General features: G+C 31.5%; 1 long non-coding RNA gene across 1 annotated transcript; it reads left to right on the forward strand.

Moving 5' to 3' along the window:
• Positions 1 to 262: 262 nt before the first annotated feature.
• On the forward strand, positions 263 to 5,890 carry LOC146922210 (uncharacterized). The gene is made up of 10 exons (XR_015010835.1): positions 263 to 663; positions 775 to 817; positions 946 to 1,020; positions 1,312 to 1,369; positions 3,383 to 3,495; positions 4,541 to 4,674; positions 4,771 to 4,835; positions 5,002 to 5,366; positions 5,449 to 5,562; positions 5,678 to 5,890. It is a non-coding gene; the product is annotated as an uncharacterized LOC146922210 (long non-coding RNA).
• Positions 5,891 to 7,024: the final 1,134 nt, after the last annotated feature.

Raw genomic sequence — 7,024 nt, forward strand, 5'->3', positions numbered from 1 at the left:
GTCCATTTTGAGAGTTTATTTTACTCATAAAATTCTGTTCTAATTTTTCACTATTATCCTTTAGTTGAGATTGTTATTGACTAAAATGAGATATATGTGTTTGTAGAAGTTGAAGAATAGATGACAACAAAGTTTGTATTCTAATTACTTCAAGCCCTTCAAGAAAAGTTTGCGCAAAACCCATATTAATAGATCTCTTAAGAATATTCTATATATAAAAGTTGTCCCAAACCAATTTTGAAACCCTAATTTTTCCAAAACCCTAATGGCTACAATTACTGTTTTACCCTAACTAAATCATTAATTATAAAACAAAAAGAAAAAGAGCCGCACAACTCTAACTTTCTTCAAATAAATCTTTTCTATCTCTCTGAATTTTCTATCGTCTTCACAAATTAGGGTTTTTGCGAATCTCTTCCAAAAATCAAATCCCAACTATTCAGCCATGGTTTCCGATTCAATCGCCGCCGTTCCGATTCCTTCTGTCGCTAACACCAAGAACCCAAAAATCAAATCCCAACTGTTCAGCCATGGTTTCCGATTCAATCGCCGCCGTTCCGATTCCTTCCGCCGCTAACACCAAGAACCCTGGCAAAAACAAGAGTTCTTAATTCAAGGAATATCAATAGGACCCGAAAACCACAAATAACATTCTCTAAAACGGTGACTTTTCTTCTTCACTCCTTCTTCTTCGATTTCCTTTTTTATATACTTACTTTTATGTTGTTTTTGCTTCTATTGTTTTTGTCTGATGATTGAAATTGTGTTTTGTAGATAGATTTTGGGGTTTGCGGCTGCAATAGTGTATTTGCATAAGGTTTGTGATATACTTCATTTGTTTATATTTGGTTACCTTTTGTTTTTGTATTTTTTTTCTTTCAAACCCTAATTTCAATTTTTCTTTACCAATCTTTTTCGTGTCTCTCTGATCTCTCACTATTTCAGATTTCTAATTATATTCATTAATGGAGAGGAAAGGAGCTTTCTACATGCACAAGAAGGAGATTTTTCTATTTTATTGTAAGAATACTTCTTCCTTCACATTTTCCTCTAACTATGTGTTGTTGTTTTATTCACAAAATAATCAACATGCCTTTACTGGGAATGTCTCTCAATTGTATCTTTATAGTTAGTTAATGCAATGATACAAGTATTATTTTTCCAAAAGGGGAAATTTTTTAGTACAAACGACTGACTTTGAATATTTGTATCATCAAAAAGTATTATTTTTCTAATATGAATGTTATGTTATGCTTCTCCCATATTTATTTTTCTAATTTATGTCCCTAACCTACTTCTTCATTGCTTTAGATATGAATGGTTGTGAGTGCTTTACAAGCGGTGTTGAATTGATGTTATTGTTGTAAAGGTAATGTTATTGTTGACATGTATTGCTTGCTGCCACAAATAAAATGAACTTGATGTCATAATCATAATCGAACTATTGACTATATGTGATCCTCATACATCAATCTGCATATTTGTAAGCATAACCGGTAACCATAATTCTAAATTGAGAAAATGACGACAATAGTTGTGGTAAGGTTGCTACAGAAAATGTTTCAATTTATTTTTCTCTTTTGCAATAGTTGGTGGTGAGGAAATTATAGTTTATGTCCAATGTACTTCTGATCATTCTGAGGTTTTGTCCTTTGCTGTGTGATTTTTCTCTTTTGAAATAGTTTTTGTCCATTTTGAGAGTTTATTTTACTCATAAAATTCTGTTCTAATTTTTCACTATTATCCTTTAGTTGAGATTGTTATTGACTAAAATGAGATATATGTGTTTGTAGAAGTTGAAGAATAGATGACAACAAAGTTTGTATTCTAATTACTTCAAGCCCTTCAAGAAAAGTTTGCGCAAAACCCATATTAATAGATCTCTTAAGAACGAGGTTTATTTGAAAGGTGGTTATAGATATAAGACTTGCCGCAGTGACCATAACTTGCGACGAACTTACACTTTCATTTTCAATTTTCTTTTACAAATCAAGGAAATGATGATTGTTGATGTTTAGTTTGTTTGTCAATCTAGGAATTTTCATATCAAAGTCCGACTAACTTATTTGTAACCATCTTTCCTATTGATTTTGTTTTTAATTTATTCAGTGATTTGTTGTTAAAATTGTGTAGTTTGTTGGTTTTTTTTGTTGAAGAAATGTAGTTTGTTGGTTTAGTCTTGAATTCCTTTGGTTTGCTTATCCCATTATCTTCCATGAATTTTTTTTCCATAACCTGCATTCATATCTTTTGTAGGACTAATATACTGTGGTTTTTACTTCACTCTTATATTGCATGAATGTTGGAATCAATAAGTATTTATACTGCCTAATACTCTCCAACCATGAAGAATGGTGAAATAAGTTCTTATTTTTTGGGAGATCATATTAATTAGGATAGTAAAAACTGACAGGAGTATTTGTTAGATCTATGAAGATGAATTTGTAATTGTAATTTACCAGTGTTCTAAGTAAAACAAAAATTAGCGTTCTTTAAAAGGTATGTTTGAAGTAGGGACTTTGGTTCGGGTTTTTTCCTTTTCCGGGGGCTTCTGTAGCAGTTAGTTGCTGCTGTTGTATGCCTTCGGTTGTGCAGCAGTTGTTTCCTGTGCTTTGGTTGGGGAGGATACCATTTGGAGCGCCTGTGCACCTTGGTGTCCTTGCTTTTTCTAAGCTTTTTTCCCTGTTGTGTTCAGGTTTTCAGGGCCTGTTTTTGTTCCCCTTCTTGCCCTGTCATTCTCTTCTTGAGAGGATTTGATTGCTTTAATAAACTGAACTGAGATGATGAGTGATAAACTTGAAAAAAAACTTGGCCACTCATCCAAATTTTATAATTATCAATTTGAATTTTTTTCCAAATTTTATGTAGGATACAACTATTTTTTTTCTTTGCTCTTGCTTTATACTACTACTACCAATGTAGGATACAACTATTTTTTTGTGGTATATGCTGACGGTGATGACAAGAAATCGGGATGGCTTACACAAATTTATTAATTATTTGATGAACACAGTTCTATATTTATTAACATTAGCTCGGTTGGAATATAGTTTGCTGTAAATTATCTTGATTGTACTGATATGGTCTCTTTGATACCTAACACTAGACTATTTATTATTGAAAGCTGTAAGAATTATTTAGTTGATGCATTAGTTAGAGTTTATGTGAGTTTTTTTTAGTGTAATTTAATTGACTCAGATGTCACTTCATCACTAGGCTTTTTAGTGTAATTTTGTCTACATATTTGTTCCTGTTATATTATATAAGTTGAAGTTATTGGTCATGACTTTTTATTTGCAAAAATGACTAAAGTAGATAACATTGCTATTCTTTCCCTCTTAACTTTTAAGCATGTTTACTATATTCAAATTGTTTATTTCAGTTGTTCTTTATGAAGGAATGTAATCAAATTTGAAGGCTATTAAAGGAGGAGTTGAGGAGCGCACAACATGATGATGTTACATGTTAAGTAAACAATGTTAAGAGCTTAAATTGGTATAGTTTCTGTCCTTTTTTTTTCTTCCTTCTTGCAATGGTTTGATACCTTCTCAATATTAATTGTAACTATATTGATTCTATAAATTAAAGGAACCTTGAAATTAACTTGAAAGTTGATAGAGTTGGATCAAAATACACTGTTTTATGAGGAACCATTGAGTGAAACAATTTCTAAAAAGAAGTTCAGGCATCCAGTTTTATCAATTGTTTCTAGAGTTCTTAATGTGAGTTTTTTTTTTTTTTTTTTTGTGATCTCCCCTTATCTGTTTCTTTTTCTTCAACAAGTATTTTATGCTTCAGCAGAAATCTGTATGGTTTTCAGTTTGTTGGCTGAGTAGACCTTTGTAATATTACTTCATTGGCAAAACCCATTTTGCTTTGCTTTTGCTTTTGCTTTTGCTTTTGCTTTTGCTTTATACTACTACCAATGTAGGATACAACTATTTTTTTCTTTGCTCTTGCTTTATACTACTACTACCAATGTAGGATACAACTATTTTTTTGTGGTATATGCTGACGGTGATGACAAGAAATCAAGAAATCGGGATGGCTTACACAAATTTATTAATTAGTTGAAAGTAATTTATTTGATGAACATAGTTCTATATTTATTAACATTAGCTCGGTTGGAATATAGTTTGCTGTAAATTATCTTGATTGTACTGATATGGTCTCTTTAATACCTAACACTAGAGTATTTATTGAAAGCTGTAAGAATTATTTAGTTGATGCATTAGTTAGAGTTTCTTGAAACTATGGTTCTAATCTTGGTTTCTCAGCTGATCATCAAGACACAAATTGATTTTCATGTATCCTTTTTGTGATGCTTATGTCCCACATATTTGCATAGGTGTCCAGTGTTCATGAGCTTATATTTTAATTATCTTTTGCTAAAATTATAATTTGAACGTGATATATGTTATTCATTTTCTTATATCTATACAATGGAAATGTAAGGGGTTCTTACTTATTTATGTCTAAGAATCACTAATGATAGATATTTTTTGCCATGAAAATTCTATTGACATCAAATGATAAAAAGGCTATATGTCACTCTATTAGAATGGATGGCAATTGTATGAATACTCTACATCAAATGTTGTTTATAAAGAAGTCTTCCGCAATTTGTGATGAGTCCTGCTGTCTGACTGCTATGCTACTTTGTCAATGAAATAGGTAATTGCGGAACCGATAATAAACAGAATTTGACATTGTTATTGTTTTTCTCCAAGGCTGCAAATTATAATTTTAGTAGCTGATGTGTTTTTCCAGGTTAAGTTCAGTATGTACCATAAGTTCTTGGTTGTTTGTGCGTCATTCAGAATCAAATATCTAAGGTACCTTATCTAAGTCCAATGGTAGATATTGAATGGCATATTACTTATTGTTTTTTTAGGACATATTGCATATTCAAGCATGTTAATGTTAATGGTTAATTAGGTGTGATGTTGTAGATGCCATTGCCTCTAATTCGATTTCCCTTTGGTTGTTGTTGTATTGCAGATGAATTGGAAACTAATTGACAGGACTTTCATGCCACTGTTGTTACAAGACAAATCCCACAGCTTATTAAATTGCTATATGTTTAATGGCTTTGAAAATATAAGGAGGTACTTCGCAATGTGTGATATTCAATACCTGATAGTAGCTTGACGATGGAATCAATTACAGGTGATATTTCCATAACGCATTTTTCCTGTATGAATAACTATATGTTGTCAATTTAGTTTGTTTATCATATACTAAGTGTGTATATTAATACGCGGGCTTTTGATTTATGGCATTGCTTCACAAAACTCTGGTGTACACCTTAAACATGAGTTGAGATACAATTTTCAGATGAGATATCATCTTTTTCTTGAAGAATGGTAAGTTTTGTAATAATATTCACTGTTACTAATTGAGGCCGATGAACTGTAACTGAATTACTGCCACTTTATGTTTTTTCAGAGTATTTTCAATATCATCCAGTTTTTTTGGCAGTTTTTTCACCATTTTTACAATGGAGGAACAGTCATGGCTGCATTGTTCTGTTGTCAATCTAAAGAAGAATTGTCACCATTGGTATGTTCAGCTATCCTATTCATATTTAAGTTTCCACCAATTTTAATTCAAGTCATGTCTGCTAAAATCCACACTCACCCCTGACAAACTTTTCGACTTTTTTATTCCTTTTCAGATTGTTCGTCATCTGGAGCTGTTTTCTGTTTGTAATCCTTTCATAATATGCGTTGTTACATTGTTCAAGACTTAATGTATGCTCTTTCTCATTCTGCTTATGGCTACTACAACTAATGCCATCATACACTTAGACCAATCAGGCCTAACATTGTTACAACAACAAGGAGTCCCAGTCTTTTTGGGTTATATATGTAATGCCATTGTTGATGCATTGGTATGTGCTCATTTTGGTGATTGTGTATGTTTGCTGTTTTCAAACACCTTATTAACATTTACATATTCATTTTATTTTATTAAACCGCGTCAACATGATTCGAGATGATATTTTGTTAGGTCAACGTCCTTTATAATACAATTTATGTCCTATATAGATCAAGTAGTTCATGGTTCTTACTATATATGACCCGTGCGGGAGCACGAGTGAAAAATCTAGTATATATAACACGAAGACCAAACAAATAAAAAGTAAAAAGTAAAAAAATAAATAAAAAGAGTTTATTTAGATTTGACATAAAAGTCGTCCTATAATACACCCAATCAAGAAAAATCGATTACATTTAATAATAGATTTCATCAAACTCAAACTCAATGTATCCATAATTAGGCATTTATAGACGGACCCACAAAAGTAAGACATTTTTTGCACAATTTTTTTAATTTAAAAATAGAAAAAAATTAGAACAAATTGTGGCCACTAACATCTCTTTGTCGTAATTTTTTTTTTTTTTTAAAAAAAAAACACTTTTCTAAGCTGAACGTGCCCTGCCCTCTAGCACTCTGCACGTAACATTACTGCTCAAGTGCAACTAAAGGACAAGAGATTCTGAGGTTGCATTCACGTGTTGGATTGTGAATCACACACTTGAAAATTCAAAGCATATACCTTAGTTTACAGAGGTTCTCTCGCAGGACTGGCCCAACATTATGGAAGTTTAAAGGCTCTGAACATATCTTTTTATCACTAAGAAGATCTTAACATTATTTGAAAAATATATTTAGACAATATTATGGAAAAAGCTATGATCTTAATATAATCTTAACATTATTTTAGAACTGATCATGTGATTATTTTAAAAATAGTGCACATAAAACATAGAGAGGTGTTGACAAAAAAAATATAGAGATAATAAGACGGGGAAAATTCATATATTTTTATGCAGGTAATTTACCCATTAATATTAATATGAATTCTCACTACAAGCTCACCATGTCACCTAGACCGGCAGAATATATAGCCTTAAAGGGACGACTAAACCAGATGAACGCATTAGAAACAAGTCATTTAACCACTTTAGCCTTATAGACTTTGTGTTTGGGAGTCGTGGATCGTCATAAGAAATATGAA

This window comes from Medicago sativa, chromosome 5, assembly GCF_051527215.1.
Source record: "Medicago sativa cultivar Bolivia chromosome 5, Bolivia_mono, whole genome shotgun sequence".
Taxonomy (NCBI): domain Eukaryota; kingdom Viridiplantae; phylum Streptophyta; class Magnoliopsida; order Fabales; family Fabaceae; genus Medicago; species Medicago sativa.